This window comes from Plectropomus leopardus, chromosome 11 (genome assembly GCF_008729295.1).
Source record: "Plectropomus leopardus isolate mb chromosome 11, YSFRI_Pleo_2.0, whole genome shotgun sequence".
NCBI classification, from domain to species: Eukaryota; Metazoa; Chordata; class Actinopteri; order Perciformes; family Serranidae; genus Plectropomus; species Plectropomus leopardus.
The window spans coordinates 9522684-9539276 of NC_056473.1; the positions used below are offsets into that span (position 1 = coordinate 9522684).

Here is a 16593-nt window from a genome sequence, read left to right on the forward strand (position 1 = left end):
AGACACGGGGAAAGAAAAGAGGATTGGTTTTGGCAAGTTAGAAAACCGGAGATAACGCAGGAGGGGTGAAGGGAGAGAATAAAAATGAAGACAGTATTGAACAGAGGAGAAGACAGAGGAGGACATGAGGTGAGAGGGGAGAGGACTGGAGTGAGGATGACTTTAGATAACAGGAGAAGGAGGAAGGGAAAGGAGAAGTCTAGAGAAGAAGGAGATCAGGGAGATGAGACAGGACAAGAGTAGAGGAAGGAGATGTGTGTCTCCTCCAGCTCTCAGCAACAGGCTTTTGTGTCTATCAGTTTGGATTACACACTCCTGCTTCTGAAAATACATGTTCACACTTTGGTTTTGCACCGCTTGGATGTTTGCTTTCTTTTCACCATCAAAACTTGTCACAGTTGGAAGTGATTTAAGTACGTTTCCAAAGAGTCAACACACTCAGGGATGATTATGCATTAAAAAAAAATTACTCCTTTCACAAAGACCGAGTGTTTGATGAGGAGGAGAGATTTCACGTCGGGACATCCTGGTGTGTAATCTGTGCTGTGCCTATGAGAGAGCAGGGGACTTCCAATATGAATAGGACTTTAGCAGATTATAATAAAACCAAACATGGAGCAGTATGCCCATTGTGAAGGCAAATTCATGCACCAGATGTCAGAAAATATGCATACTGAAGCCATGCAAAACTTCCTCCCCAGAAACCTTATTAAGAGAAATTGGATTTTCCTTTCTTGATGGTTTGAAGTCCGGTTCGTCGACATGAAGGTACAGTCAGATTAACCAGAAGTGGACTGTGGCTACTTAAATGAATGAACTAAGAACTAGGTATATTACAGATATCTACACATATTTACACATGCATTTTGTGTGTGACTTTGTATTTAATTATTGGTGTGTATTTATTGACATGCATCTTGTTGTTGATTGGTCACATGGCATCTCACAGTTTATATCTAGTCTGATGAAGAACAGTTGTGCTCGCAACATTACTTTGGTGCATTAAAGAAGTGATAACTGGAGCCCTGCAGTGTGCGAGCCATTTTTTGCCTTTTTACTATGGCTACTTAGACCAGCATTCTCCCTCCCTTCTGCTGTGTCCATGCTACCATTTTTCGAAATCCACTTTGTTACGTGAAACAACAACACTGTCTGAGCTAACAACTTACACCCTAAAAATGTTAAGACAATGATGTGGATCATGTAATAAAGCATGTCTACACTGATTTTTCTTTGAATTATCCTGAAAATCTGCAACAAATAAAACATCTTGTGAGCGCACCTCAGGAAAGTGCAGACTCCATCTCGCAGAACTTTCATGCCCAGTGTTACGCTCTTTTTTGACACGGCCAGTGAAGTTGATTTGCCACATCCTTTGAAACATCTCCAATCAAACGATGAGTGAATTTGATCCATGTTGCACCGGGGGTCTAATCATGGACTGTCCTGACTCCCTGTCGGATCAACAAACTTTCTGTTGCTGCTGTAGCGCAAGCTAAACCAGCAGTAGTGCCATTAAAGGGTCCTCAACAAACTCACGATACCAAAAGGCTAAACTCTGTCACATATATAACCACTTGTAGTTAGCTCTGTCAATGTGTGTTTGCCTCCGTTGTAAGACCGCCCAGGACGATTGTGATTGGTTTATAGAAACAAAAACAAGCCAATGCATTTTTTTGCGTCTGTCAGAATAATAACGTGCATTTTTAGCCCTTTCTCATGCACTGACGCAGTGCTGTGAGGATAGGGTTGGCTGCGCAAGACTTCCATAAAGGAAGAGCAGAGAAATCTGAATTATGAGTGCTAAAATTTGTTATTCTCTCTATTTTTGTCTAACCAGATTGAAGAAATCTGAAGAAGAAGAAGACGCAGAGAACTATCCCAGGAGGAGGAGGACAGAGGGGATTGGAGTTTCTGTGGTAAGTTGGAAACATTTCCGTCAGGCTTTTAAACCCTTTTTTCATTACATCATACCGTCTCCACCAACATCATCATTTTCCAAAACAGCACGAACTTCCTGCCTTCTGAATCAAACGTTCTTGTTCTTCTCAAAGGCATTTCCCCTCCCGTAGGATGTGAACACACACAAATGTCAGTCTGTTTGCCACGCCTGGCAAGTGTCTCCAGTCCAAATATCTTCATCTGTGCTGCTGCCAGAGTGCGAATGTATTAATATTAACACTCTCTGTAGAGCATCGAAGTCCCCAAACGACCGCTACGACTCTTTCTCTTTTTGATGCCTGCTCCTTTTGCTCGAGCTATAAGGCAAAGGTCACCTCTTGCTTGACTGGCATTCGTCCACTGGCAGGGTGTCTTTTTGTGTCGGCCTCTATTTTGGCAGCGAGGCTTGGCAGGGAATAAAAAAAAAACCACTGTGTTTCTAGTGTCCAACTGTCTGTTTGATGCATATGGTTGTCATGGTAACACACGCTCTTATCCTCGCCCACAGCTGTGACAGTGGGTGTCAATACTTAGAAATCACAAAATAGCACTTAGAAGCTATATTGTGCCTAGTGCCTCACTCTTATTGACAGATAATGTGTCGTAATGGAGCATGCAGAGGTAGAAAAGTTCCCCTAATGGCAGTTGCACAATTAAGAGTGAAAGTAGCTCCCTTAAGCACAAGATTTCAGTGTGCATTAGAGCCCAGAGAATTGACTTCCAGTTCACACAGGTATTTTTTTTTTTTTTAATGACCCTCAGTAACCTTTGGCTCATCGCCTCATTCGGCTGCACTGAAAGTGTGTCTGCGATTCAGCAGGGAGTTGATATAATGCTCTGTGAGTGGAGGTGACACGGTGTGATGTGTGTCCACAGCCCAGTGGAGTGTGAAGGAAGGATCCCACCTCGGCCTCGTGGCACGCCGAGCCGGGCAGGGAGGCTGCACGCACAGCTGGGTGGAGAGTTAAGGGACTCTGACGGCTCTGAGCTCATCTACCTCTGCTGTTGGTGCCACGCTTGTTTTATTTTTTGCGATTGGTCAGGGTGGGCTCCTTCTCTCTCAGTTTATCCATTTATGTGCCTATTTCAATCTTTGCCTCTGCCAATCTGTCTCTCCGTTGTCTCTGAATCTCTCATTCTTTCCGGTTCTCTCTTGTCATCCCGCTGCAGCAGTCGCTTGTTGTTGTGAATGTGCGCTGCAGGCCAGAGAGGCTGAGTCCACATTTTTTCAATGGCCTAGTCACAGAGGGCCACACTTAGGAGCTGCGGATTGAATTTGTGGTTTGAAACACAGCGAGGCGTGAAGCGTCCATTGTGAGCAGCAGCATTCAGGTCCCCAGCCCTTCAATAGAAGGCCGCAGAGGTTTCTGTTTACCTCCATAGTGCTGTCTTTCACTGGTTTCTCTCACGTGGCCGCCGGGGAGTGTAGTATTATTGTTTGTGTGTTTTAATGCCAAGTGGGGGAAGGTGGGAAAAAGATTGGGGGATCAGCCAATCATACAAATAGCTATGAAAGTGTTAACTCCACATGATTGATTACATAACTCGCAGTCAGAAAGTATTTTTGATTTGATGCATTTTCCATTTGACTCTGCTCCAACACATTTTAAATGAAACTGTGACTACGAGGTTAGAGAGCTGACTCTCACATATTGCACGTTGGATGAACAGAAGGATGCTTAGCCCTTTTTAAAAACCCCAAATTTAGCAGCGTACTGGAGGACAACAATTCCACAACCAGCAGAAAAGGAAACCAAGGAGTTTTATGGCCAAGCTCTTGATTGTCCACCTGACCTGCGGCCAACTCATCATGTGTTTCACTTGCCTCAAGACCAGACTGAAGGCAAAGAGCCCCTGAAACAAGCAAGAAGTGCAGATGGCTGCAGTACAGGCCTGGCAGAGCAACACCAGGGAGGATGCCAATCCTCTAGTGATGTCTGTTGGCTGCAGAATCCAGCCATTCTTCTGCAAAGCATTTTCAACCAAGTATCAAATATGATGAGATAATTCAAAGAAAAAAGTCCAGCTGGAGCTATTTTTGTTGAGATTCTTCTCTCTCACCCCTTATTTCCTATTAAATCAATAATGAAGTAAAATGAAAATGCTACAAAAACATTTTTTTTTGTTTTGGCTTTTGCCTCTATTGGAGATAGGTCAGCTTAAGCATGAAAGGAGGAGAGAGAGGAAATGATATGCAGCAAAAGGCCAAGGCCGGAATCAAACCTGTGGCCACAGCAGCGAGGACGTAGCCTCTGTACATGGGGCACCTGCTCTACCACCTGAGCTACTGGGCACCACTTGTTTGAGGTTTTGTGCTAGTTTTGTCATCATTTGTATTAATAATGGTAACATGTTGCTCATCAGAGTACTTACAGATATTTGGGATCAGGCCAACATCACTCCCGTAAAGGTCAGTGGTCCAATTTTTTTCCCCTGAAGCTGGTAAACTAAATATAAAAATTGTTATAATTTCTTCACAGCTCATGTAATGTGGATGAAAACACCTTCGAATTAGAGCTAAAAGTCAACAGTTTAACCTCAGTTAATGTTTAATTTCAAACCCAATGCACAGGAGCACAGAACCCCCCAAAATTTGCATCTGTGTGAACATGTTTTAACCACACTGTACAGAACAAACTACTTCTAGCATGTGGTTAGTTTTGAGTAACTGAGTTGCCCAATTTAAGCACTGGACTGTGAGCCACTTACTCTCCTAAATAACCTGCTTTCTCTAAATGCCAGTGTACAGGAACAGTGTCGTCAGTGAAGCAGCATGAGGTTAGAAAGCAGTGATATCACGCAGCAGCAGTTCTGAGATCAGACGAACTGCAGATGAGTAAAGGGATTCAAACACGCACAGAGGGCCCCTGGGCTGCTCCCAGCGCACTTCGTTTAAGATGAACGCATCAAGATATTTCTTAGGTATGTCTTTGATATGAGTCTGACAATTCTCTGACGGTTCTCAGTGTCAACACTCCCGTCTGCGCATGTTGTGTTTAAGAGCTTATACTGTGTGAGAGAAATGGGCTCTGTATGGACGTGATTGAGTGGATGTGTGTGCGTTTGTCAGTGTCTCTGTGGCCGTATGAGAAGCGGAGACAGGGAGGTGCTGGGAGACACAGCTGAAGTGTCAGAAAGAAGGACATGAATAAACAAATAGATGAATAGATGGATACAAAGACAGTGAGGGAGAGAAAGAGGCTGAGTGATGTGAAAGAGGTTGGTGAGGCCCCTCCTGAGGGGCTTCTGCGCTCCTTCTCCGTCTTCCAAGGTTGCGGAGAAAGCCGGCTTCATGCACAACTGACTCACAAACTGCTCAGCAGACAGCCCGCAGAGTCCGAGGAGACTCCGTTCTATATCTGGATCTGCGTCTCCATCTCTTCTTTTCACGAATCCTCTCACTTTCTCTCACCTGCACAACCTTCCTCCAGGCCTCGTTCTTCACTGCCCCCTCTGTGCAATTATCTGCTGCAGCCTCAAAGATTTTTTCTTATTCGCTCTGTCGAATGCATCGTACTCATCTCTTTATACTTATAGTCAGTTGTTCATTGTGACAAGTTGATTAATTTTGTATTAAATGTATGTTATTTGGGATTTTTTTGTAAGCAGCAGATTGAAAGTCAAAGTCAACCCCTAGATTCCCTATTTGCATCTTTTTTTTTGGGGGGGGGGGGGTTGTGTCCGCTTTTTTTTTTATTATTTTTTTAGCTTTCTCTCACGTATATGCAGCTTACAGTCAGGTCGAAGGCCTTTCACTTCTCATCCGAGCCACTTCTTCAGTTCTAACAGTCACAGGAGCAGCAAGTCCAGTTGCCTACAATATAGCATCTAGAACAGGGACACTCAACTTCCTTTTCCTAGGAGCCACTTTTACAAAGTAACAGGAGGCCAGGGGGCCAGTTGCAACAACCTCAAATAGGTATGGGGTATGCAGGGGTGCTTATAGGAATCAAGGACGTTCGGATTCCTCCCCTGGCACTTTTTTTTTGGGGATGAAAAAGCTCTATCTTGATGCTTTTTTTAAAATCTTTTTTCATGTGTGAATCAATATATTTGTATTGTGAACTTTTTGGATCTAGTTTTGCTGATGTTACATCTGCTCCCTCTTTAGTTCAATTAATTTGGGATTTTCTCATGTTTTGGATTCTTCATTCAGTGTTGAGGCATGTGAGAAAAACAGTATTGATCACAAATTAAACGTAACACAGGTTGAGTAACTGACATACTAATGGTCATTTTTTTTGGATGATGTACATTTAATGTTCGAGTTTTGGTTCCAAAGATGTAGATTTTTGGGATTTCTCTCTTGAGATAAAGGAAAAAAAGATGTTCAAACAGAATACTTGACTGACCTGAGAGGATAGATCATTTTTTGAAGCAAGTAGAGCACGTGATCTACTCTCCTTTAGTGTTTTTATTCGTTATATAGACAGAGCGTTTGCAGTAGAGGGAATAGAGCCCACGTTATATTTGTCCAACATGCAGTTCCAAATCCTGACTAATAAAATACCTTAAAGCATATTTTTCTTTAACTTCATTTAATTGTCCATACCAAATTTTCTATCTAGAAGTACAGAATAAATGACTGCGTGATTAGAAATCTTTTTGTGTCATGTTTTTTTTTTATCTGATATGCCTCTGAATCTGTCTTTACACTGTGGGTAAATTCTGAGCGTCAACGTGGCGTCAGGACAGAGAAGATTGTCCTCATAGCATCATAAGCTGGCGGGACCTGTCTGTTTGGAGGGGCCTCTAAGAGACAAAATGATTTATGTGGCTGTTAGGCGTGGGTCCTGGTCCAAGGCCAAGTCTATCTGCTCATCAATATAAACAGCCTGCTCTCCGGGTGTTGTGCTGGAATACAAATGGCTGAATTTAGATGTAACCCCTCGCTCACCTGCATCACAGCCGATTCTAATGAGAAATCTCTCTCCTGCAGAGAGAGAGAGAGAGAGAGTAAAGGAATGAAATAGATTTTAAAAAAATGGGAGAGCATATGCTGAAATAACAAGCTATATACAGACTTTTGTCTCTTGGTTTCTATTGCTTGGTAAATTACATCAAGGCTGTCTCTACCAATATTTCATTTTCAGTTTTTTAGATTTCATTTTCACACTATTGGATATTGAATTATTAAAATATGTGCATTTATTTCATATATATTCATGTGCATTTATTTCTTCTTTTATATTTTATGGAATCTGAATCCAGTATAAAATTGATGCTTTTAACCAAGATAATCTGAAGAAACCATCTCATTCTGCCGGACTAAACCTGATTACAGACTGAGCTTGACCGACATCCTCCTGAGTCACTTTTTGCTATTGTTGCGCATTCAGTTAAAACATTTGCCACATTTTCACAGCATTTTATTGAAGCAGAGTTCTATTAGCAGCCATCTCAGCAGGAGTAAATGTTTGCATTGTATCTGTCTGCAAACCACAAACAAGTTACATTTGCAGGTACTCATGCACATCATATCAGCGTTTGTGAAGTGAGGTAGTACGTGAGCTGACTTTATCATCGGGAGGTGGAGGTGATGGTGGATGTCATGACACCTCAGCAAGATGCCTACCAAGCTGCCGACCACTCTTCAAGACTAACACACAACAAAACAGGTTGTTTTTTTTGCACCTCCTCGCTGTGTTTTCAGAGGCTTTTTAGCTTTTTAGGCACCAACTGCTGTTTTTCCACGAGGGAAAGTGCCACAAAAAGCTTTTTTTTTTTCCTTTTTCTCTTTTTTTTTAACTGAGACATCACTGCGTTTTCTACCAGGCAAATGCCTCAAAAAAGTGCTTGAATTTTTTAACGATTTATCACTGCTTTTTCTGTCAGAAATGTGCCAAGTAGAGCGGTTGCATTTCACCAATTCATTGCTTCATTTTCAGCAGCCTTTTACCACTAAACGTGTCTCCTTTTTAGTGTCCTGTTGCTGTTTTTTCAGCAGGGATAGTGGCAAAAAAGTTTTTCACTGACACATCTCTTAATTCTCTTTCCGGATTGTGCCCAGAAAATCAGGTATTTTAAGCTAAAACATGATCTTTTCCTAACCAAAACCAAGTGGTTTTTGTGCCTAAACCGAAGCACATGTGAATTACAGTGTTGATGAAACATAAAGATATGTAAAGTTTCAACATATACTTAATAATACTCTTACAAATGTATAGTTAACATGGTTTGCAGAAACATACATTGGGTTGCTGCCATGTGTTATGATAAAATGTAACAGTGAATATATTTGCCCTGCATTGCCCTGAGAGTTTATGCTATCTTTTTTGGTGAGCATAAAATGCATTTATTCGTTCATGTTGTGTCGACAGCGGAGGGTGAGGTGGCCCCAGCAGAGATACTGTACCATTATCTGTTATGGCAGTAATTCATTCTTCTGTCATGTTTGACCCTGAGGGCACAAACACAGCGAAACACCCCTGGACTTCTTTCCTGGAGGCGAGTCACACACACACCAGTCGTGCTGCTCGACCTCCCAGTGCCGACCTTTTTCTATACGCGCACCGAGCGATGGACGCAGTCAGAAAAAACCTCGACTACAGCCTCGCCCAGCCATTATCCAACACTCAGCAGACACTTCTCCTGCATTAGCGACCAGTCTCGTCCCGTCAAACACAGACACGGCACAGAGGCTGTTAGCGGAAGGCGGGCGGACTGTTAGTGTTAAACGGCAGCAATGTTTCCTCCGGAATCACTATTTGACAAATGAGCGCTGATGGAGCAGTTCTTGGCGGGGCCATTATTTCTGATGGGGCCAGATGATCTGTAAGGATGGAGCACTGTTTGTCTGAGCTGCGACAGCCTCCGGGCCAAACACCAAACCCACTCGAAATACACTCAAACTCTCCACATGATGGATGTAAAAGGGAAAATCTTAAAGCTATAACACCATGACACTTTTCAGCCTTTTTTTTTTGTTTTTTAGAGTCTCTCATGAGTTTCAGTGTCACATCTTCACTTGCAAAGAGAGTTTTACAGCACATAAAGGGACTTCCTTTATGAGAAAGCTAAATCCTTCATTAGTATCATTAATACTCATTAGCCAACATTTCAGTCATCCAGACCCATGAGACCGATAGAAACATGTTCACACTAAGCCCTGGTGAAATGCCATCAGTCAGTCACTACCATGGGGCTTTCCGTTGTATTCTTTAATCTACAAAATTCTCTCTTTAATTTTACAAAAAAAAAACAGCGCTTCAGATAAAACGGGGTCATCCAATTACTTGCTGACAAAAAATATACTTCCATTTGCTTAAGGGAGACGTTATCGCTCTCCCTGTTATTTCATTTCTGCTAAAATATCAGAAGTCTCTCAGCCTCACAACTTAATTAGATCAAATTCCATCAAAACTCTTTGCATGGAGAAGATTTAAAATGAAAAATTCACAGCGCCACTCCTCAATTCAAATACAGTCTCGGGAGTTTACTCAAGGCAATCTTTGATGAATTGTTCACCTCCCCTGAGTTGTTTGTTGAGTTTAGCATATGAAAACCTGACTCGTGAAATAGAGTGGCCATAGCTCAAGCCAGTGTAATCAAAGCTCATTCAGACTCGGCTCAAAGAGAGTGGATCAGTGCAGCTGGCACACACATTATTTTCACATCAAGCAGTGTTTCTGCAAAGTGTTATTTTGGTGTCTTGTGTTGATTATATTCAGTGTGATTCAGTTTTCATAAACTAAAAAGGTTGGAAGAAGGCCGTGGGTCTAGTTTAACATCAAATGTTTTTGCATAAATAGAGTGAGTATACAAGTCATATTTCATGTATCAAACATATTTTGGAGACAGCTTTACAAATGTGTGTTGTTGTTTAATTTGTCAAAAACAATTAATAGCTGCAACTATTGCTTGTTTTCATTGTTAATTAATCTTTTAATTACTTTTTAGATAAATTGATGAGGTGCTGGTTTTATAAAATATCAGAAAGCGGTAAAAATGAAAAATTGTCAGTCATTGTTTCCCAAAGCCCAAAACGACATCTTCAAATGTCTCGCATCATCCACAACCAAAAGATACTCGATTTACTGTCACATAGCAGCAGGGGTGTAAGATTTGCTTCAAAGTGAGGGGGACACATTAAATGGCTTGTTTAAGGGTCCTCCCCCAGTGAATTTTGAGTGATTTTTTTTCTGCACCAATTTATGTAGGGAATGTCTTTAATTATATCAAAATAAGAGTCCTCTGCTAGTTTCATGTTTTTATTAAGGAAGACAAATGTACATGTTCTTAAGACTGAGGGGGACATTTCCCCTGTGTCTCCCTGAAAACTACAGCTATGTAGAGGAGTAGTCATCAGAAAGTATTCACAAATGTAAGAAGCTAGAATCAGAAATGTTTTACTTGTTTTTCTCAAAAAATCATTCAAACAGAGTAATTGATTATAAGTTGGGAAAATAATTTAATAGTTGCAGATTAATCAATTAATCATAGAAGCTCTAATACGGTTTAAACCAAAAAGCAAACAAACAAACTAAAACTGTGATTAAAGATATTAGTTTTTTGTAAAAGGGTAAAACTAAATGATGATTTGTCCAGTTTGACAGAAACTGAATTACAGCCTCTGCATGTTTCATATATAAATGATGCAAGTTTCTTAAATACTAATCCAAAACAAAAAGTGTCAGTTCACTTTAGTGCTGAAATGATTAGTCAGTTAATCAGTTTGTCGATCCTCATAGCACTAATTGTTAACATTGGCTAATCAGTTTTCTATTTTGAGCGATTTATTCAGCATCTTAAATTAAAAAAATTGTTTAGAGCTGCATGATATGCAAAAAAAAATTAAAAATTCATATTGCTATTATTTTCACAGATGTGAACTCTTTCATTCCATTTTCACTGAAAATGGTAATGTGATTTTTTCTATGTGTGTAACCAAACAAGCATGTTACATCTGGAATATGATTAGTAGGCGGGAGCATCTCTGAAGCACCACAGTGCGTCATTTATCACAGTATGTTCTGACACATTTTTCTTTCATCCAATAATTACAGCTCCTACAGTTTGGAAATTGGACTTGATCATATTGCCAATAAGTAAATATTTAAATGGACTGTGCAGCCAGACACATGTTGCTTTTATGGGGCAGCCTTTCTTCCACATCCAATGACGTTTCTCTGCTTTAACCTGTTGCACTTATATGCAGGATTTTACATTTCAGTCCTGTAATGTGCCACCTATTTTGTTTTTTTTTAAAAGACAAATGACTCAATTAAGAAAATAATCATGAGCTGCTGTCATATTTCAAAGCTTTATACTTACTTTATGCTCATACTGTGCGAGGATGTAACTCCGATTCTTTGATAAGTCTTGATGAGAAAAACTCTGAACTCGTGTAGCATTTTGGAGGGGTTAACTCCGATTGTGTCTTTCATTAAAAAAGAAGGCCATGATTTGATTTTCTCACAATTTGAAAGGACTATTGTTTGTGTCCTCTGTGTCTGAAATTGGATGGTGAGTCCTTTTAGAGAGCAGCGAAGGGGAAATGATTTGTATTCACCTGCCGTATCTGAATGGAGCTGAGGAGGGGCTGGGGGGGCAACTACATAGTGCTTCCTTTATGTGATAATGGATTGCTCTGACATTCACACACATTGTGGTGTGGTGTGTCTATCAGTCAATACTTACTTACTAACCTGTGGGGTGAATGGCAAATTTTAAACGGATGACATTAGAGACCGGTTTCCAGTGATACCAGTGAACAGGTGACAGGGTTAGGTGTCTGTTTCACGTCCGAGTACGCTGCACCAACACATGCAACATATGTGTCATCATCCAGTCCTGAAAATGAATTCTCATTTTCTTTTTCTGTTTTTTTACGTAACTGCACTCTCTTTTATTGGCCCGGCTGGGCAACTGGATTCTTCTGTCAGCTGCACAAAAGAGACAAAGTAGAACCGGGGACGGGCGGTAATGAGCAACTCCTCTTACAGTGTTACATATAGAGCGGCCTCGGTGTGGGGAAGCCTTCTGGAGACAATGGAGGTTTTTGAGAGGTCTGGAGCCCTCTGAAGCCCCTCTTTGATTGAGTTTCCTGGCACTGGGCTCCAGTGTTGGGGCTGATTGTAGAGTGGGAGCTGTGGGTTTAGGGAGGGGGCGAGGACCCTCCTCTGCGCTGACCTTTCACAGACACAGGTGGGGTGTAGTGGCAGCGGCTTGAGGAGGAGGAGGAGGAGGAGGAGGAGGGGAGCGGCAGGAGAGGCCTATTGTGGCACTCTGTGTGAATGTAGAGGTGGCACTCAATAACACTAGACCTCGCTGCCTCTGTCCACCTGCCGGGGATTTTCTCACCACTGCTTTCTCACTGATATAGTACATGTTCTCTTCACCCACACACAGTCTTCAGGGTTTGTTATCTAATGTTTCGGGAGATTTTGGTGCCAGCAAAATTTGCTCTTTTTTTAGTCATGCTTATGCCATGGCTCTGGAGATGGCAATGCTGACGTTGACATTGGTCAACCACTTTCATCAGGGACAACCTCAAGGACAAATCCTCCTGAATTTGCAGATCCGTTTCCACTGGTGCCACTATGAGGTTATTATTTGTGATTTATGTAAAATACCTTTAAACTGATGAATGGATGACATTTGACACAGATATCCATGATGCCCAATTAATAAATCCTGAAAACTTGGCTGGTCCCCTAAATTTTCACTCAGTGCCACCATGATGTTCACATTTGTGGTTTTGAGTTAAGTGTCTAAGTTATTGTTAGCATGCTAACTGTGATCCTCTTTACGCCTTGCATTAATTCTTTGAAACCTGATAAAACTGGCTGGATTTCTGTTGAAATCATGGGAATGTGTCATTTCTTGCTGATTGCAATGAAAGGAGAAATGAAAAAAAAATTGCAAGACATTTGTGAAGTACAAGTGCAAGTAAATTACAGTACAAGAAAAGTACATGACAATAACCTGAATAGCACAAAAATAGAAATGTAAAACAAACAAACAAAAAAAAAAAAAAGAAATGACTTTGGAAAAAGTAAAAATAATTATGTAGCATAATTTTAAATGTTTAATTATGGTTATTATAAATATAGTTTTCTGGACATTTTTCTCAATATTTTTTTAAAATAATTTTTCAAACTGACTTTTTCAATTTGCATGATATGTCTTATCAAGTTGCTCAGTTGCCTTTTTCCCATGTGTTTGAAAGAATGCAAATTAAATTTGCTCAGGATTCAAAGGTTAAAAAGGCGTTTTGGGTGATTGGATTTCAATCAGATAGTGTTTGAGCACATGAGAGTGCAGGAGTAAAAGCACCTGAAAAAACACACAGGACAGATTGTGATCCGATCAGCCAAACCACCTCCACAGGTGGTCAGTGACGCATTCTGACCACATTAAAGCAAAGTTTAAATGCAAATGTGTTTTCACATTTCTTCTACATACATTTCTTCTTTCATTCTACATACAACAACTACATGTGCAGAAGCACATAATCCTGAGTGTATGTTTCAAACCAGCGAGGCGGTAGCATCCTCTTTACCTGACGCTGACGCTGCAGGGCACACGCTGGTCTCTTTCTCATCTGATGCTTACTTCACTGAGGTGTCTCCATCATCTGTAATGCATTCGTCCTGTCGATCAGTGTCTTTACAATCAGGCTGGCCTGTTTTGTCCTCATCAGCATCACTGTTCTACATCTTCCCGACTGCTCTGACATAGATAACAAAGAAAACTGTCTAGCAAAGATATTTGTTTTACTTTATGTCAATATTGTACCTGAAAATGCAGACAATATCATGATTTGCACCCTACATAATTGTATTTTTTTAGATGATTGAAACATTTTTTAAAATTCTTATAACTGTGACAGGTGAAGTCATGGCCCATTTGGACTGTTTGGCTCTATGAGCTGGACAAGGCAGTCGATCAATCTTAGTCAGATCTCAGTGTGAACTCTGGAGACACATTAATAGCAGGTGTAAGTGTAATCTGACTAAATCACATCTAGATAACATCTGAATATATTTTAATGCAAGGTGTGAATAGGTCTAAAATGGTGCACATGGTATGAGCATTATATCTGCTAAACATGAGCATGTTAGCATTCAGCTCAAAGTACAGTGAAGCAGCAATGTTGTAATCCTGTTTTCTGCAGATTAGATGTTTATACATTCTTACAGGTACCTGTTTTTTTTTGTTAAGACTGCACAATTAAAAAGCCCTCTTCTTTTATTTCGAAATTTCTCTGAGCCCCTTTCATGCTATGGATGAATTCCAGCATGCTGTTTGGTCTGATTACGATCACCAACATGGCCTCGGGGCAGTGAAGATTGTCCTCAATAACACCTCACCTCGCTGCCTCTCTGTCCACCTGCTACTTTCTCTCTGGCAAATTACATGTTCTGGTAACACGCAGCGGTAAGGGATTGTTCCAGCCCACGGTCAGTGTTCATGCTTTGTTATCTGGTGTTGTCGGCAGATTTTGCTAGACTGAATGGTACCATACAAAGCGTAGATGGCTCTAAATGACTCATCGCTGCCTGCCTGCTCGCCTGTACTGTATCAGCACAATTCAAATTCCACCAGAAGAGTGTTTATTATACAGTCGTGCTTTTCCAGAAAGACCTGGTTGCATTAACTGTTGACTCTGAGCAATCATACACAGACACTGTTTCTTCTGTGTTACCCCGGCCCGCATCGCCCACAGGAGCTCATTTGCTGCAAAACATCACAGGCTGTCAGTTTCTGTGTGTCCGAGGTGAACGCCTCCCTCACTCCCCGTCTCACACGCTCTTATTGTTGTGCCCCAAAGCTTAAAGTAAACTCCACATATTGGCCCCATCGTGTGAGACCCTTCACATGTGGAGTAAGCCATCCGGTGCGGACATGGTGGCAAACTGAGATTCTAATCATTCCTCTTTTGTTGAGCTCAGAGGAGGTTGAGATGTTTTTTTGGGGGGCAGAGCAGATGCCAAGCGTACAGTTTCTCTCCAAGGTTACTTATGAGATGACAAATGGGTTTGGGCCCCTTTGTGCTATTTTCCCCTGCTTATATGTGTGTGTTTGATGAGTGGGTTGACATCTTTTTGTCAGTGTGGAGATCTGAGAACAGGAGGGCATTGCCATGGATACAGAGTGCCCTTTTTAGAGAGCAATTTTGAGTGTCTGTGCTCGGCTGAAAGCTGCATGGAGTGTCCCTATATTTAGCTTTGAAACATTTTCCTGCATTTGCTGAAGTATGAGTCTCATGGATTATATTGTATAACTATGATAACAGTATTTTTCTCCACGTATGCATGGGTGTTAGTGTCTGCTGTCTCAAAGGATTTGCTTGTCTTCCCACAGCAGATTGGTTTTATGTTGATTACTTTTCTCAAAGCTGTTATGTTTCTGTAGCTAAAGTGCATATTGTGACGTTGTATGCCTAGGATTTTGAGAGTCCTTTTAGCTATTCAGGGAGCCAGTCGGCATGCATTCCTCCCACTCTCCTGCATTTGCTCATGATAATGAACCTCTGCTCAGCATATGAATGGCCTCACCCATAACACTCTCATGTGGCAGGGCAAGCGGACTCGAGCTCCATCTTGAATGTCTGACGTCCTGCACTGACCCAAAGACTCTGTGAACACAAACAAGGAGGATGCAAATAGATGTAAGCAAGTCTGAATTCACATGCACAAATGCGTGAGCAGGACTGCCTGGAGATATTAAAACGTCCTCTTTTAAGGAGTAATTACAGTGTGGGGATCAGCTATCAAATAAAGGTCAAGTTCAGATCCACAGTTGCTCGTTCAGCCTTGTGCTGCGTCCCCTCCTGATCTCATTTTAATGAATGCTTTTTAAAAGTGCCTCTGCTGGCTTAATTCGCCAGTAATGAGCTACTGTATGAGTCAGGTGTCAGACAAGCCTACAAATGTACTTTGGGGACTTAACTTTTGCCACCTCGCTACTTTATTAGCTATTAATTTATAGCTTTTGCTACATTGTGAGGCGGTGAAAAGATTGAAAGACCTCCAGTTTGCCACCAGCAATTATCCTAAGGAGAAAGAGTGGGCCTCCAACACCCATCCAATCACGAGAAGGCTCTCAGAGGGGAGTGCCGGTATAATGCGAGGACGTGACTCACCAACTATATGTCATATTTAGCCGGTCTGCAATGGTAAGATGAAAGCAAAACGCCCTTCGGTTCCATTCAGGTTGAACAGGCAGGGATTTCCTCCTTCACACAGCCGTCCCATCTAGCAGCGCTGCCTCCATCTGCATGCTAAAGAGGAGCTCCCTCTCAGAAGTGCCGGCGCCGGCAGTGATTAGCATTTGGGCAGAGGGGACAGAGAGCGAATCCCGGGGTGTTTTTGGCGTGTACACGGAGGAAGCTTAGTGAATGCCAATATGTGGTGCTCTGTGAAAGGAGGAGGTCCAAACAAATTGCCGGACATGTTGCATTAGCAGCCGATGCCCATTAGCATTAAGAGTTGCGGTAGATTGATAACTGCAAGAGAAGTATAGAAAACAGAAAAACATATGTTCAAAAGGGATACGTTTAATTTTGAGCTTCCATCAGGTTTATTGAGAGTGGTCAAAATCTATGCAGCAAAGGTAAAATAAATCCTTATTGGTCAAGCTTCAAAAACACCAGAGCCAACACTTCCCACAATGCAACCCTGTTGCCTGGTAAATGCCCATGTTTTT

At 41.6% G+C, this 16593-nt stretch overlaps 1 protein-coding gene across 9 annotated transcripts in view; it reads left to right on the forward strand.

Moving 5' to 3' along the window:
• The first annotated feature begins 1886 nt into the window (after positions 1-1886).
• The window catches only part of LOC121949755 (neuronal cell adhesion molecule-like), a 52758-nt gene continuing 38051 nt past the window's right edge, over positions 1887-16593 (forward strand). For all 9 annotated transcript variants that reach the window (XM_042495507.1, XM_042495508.1, XM_042495512.1 and 6 more), the window contains exon 1: positions 1887-1919. The gene's annotated coding sequence lies outside the window, so the exon portion shown is untranslated. The remainder of the gene's footprint in view (positions 1920-16593) is intronic.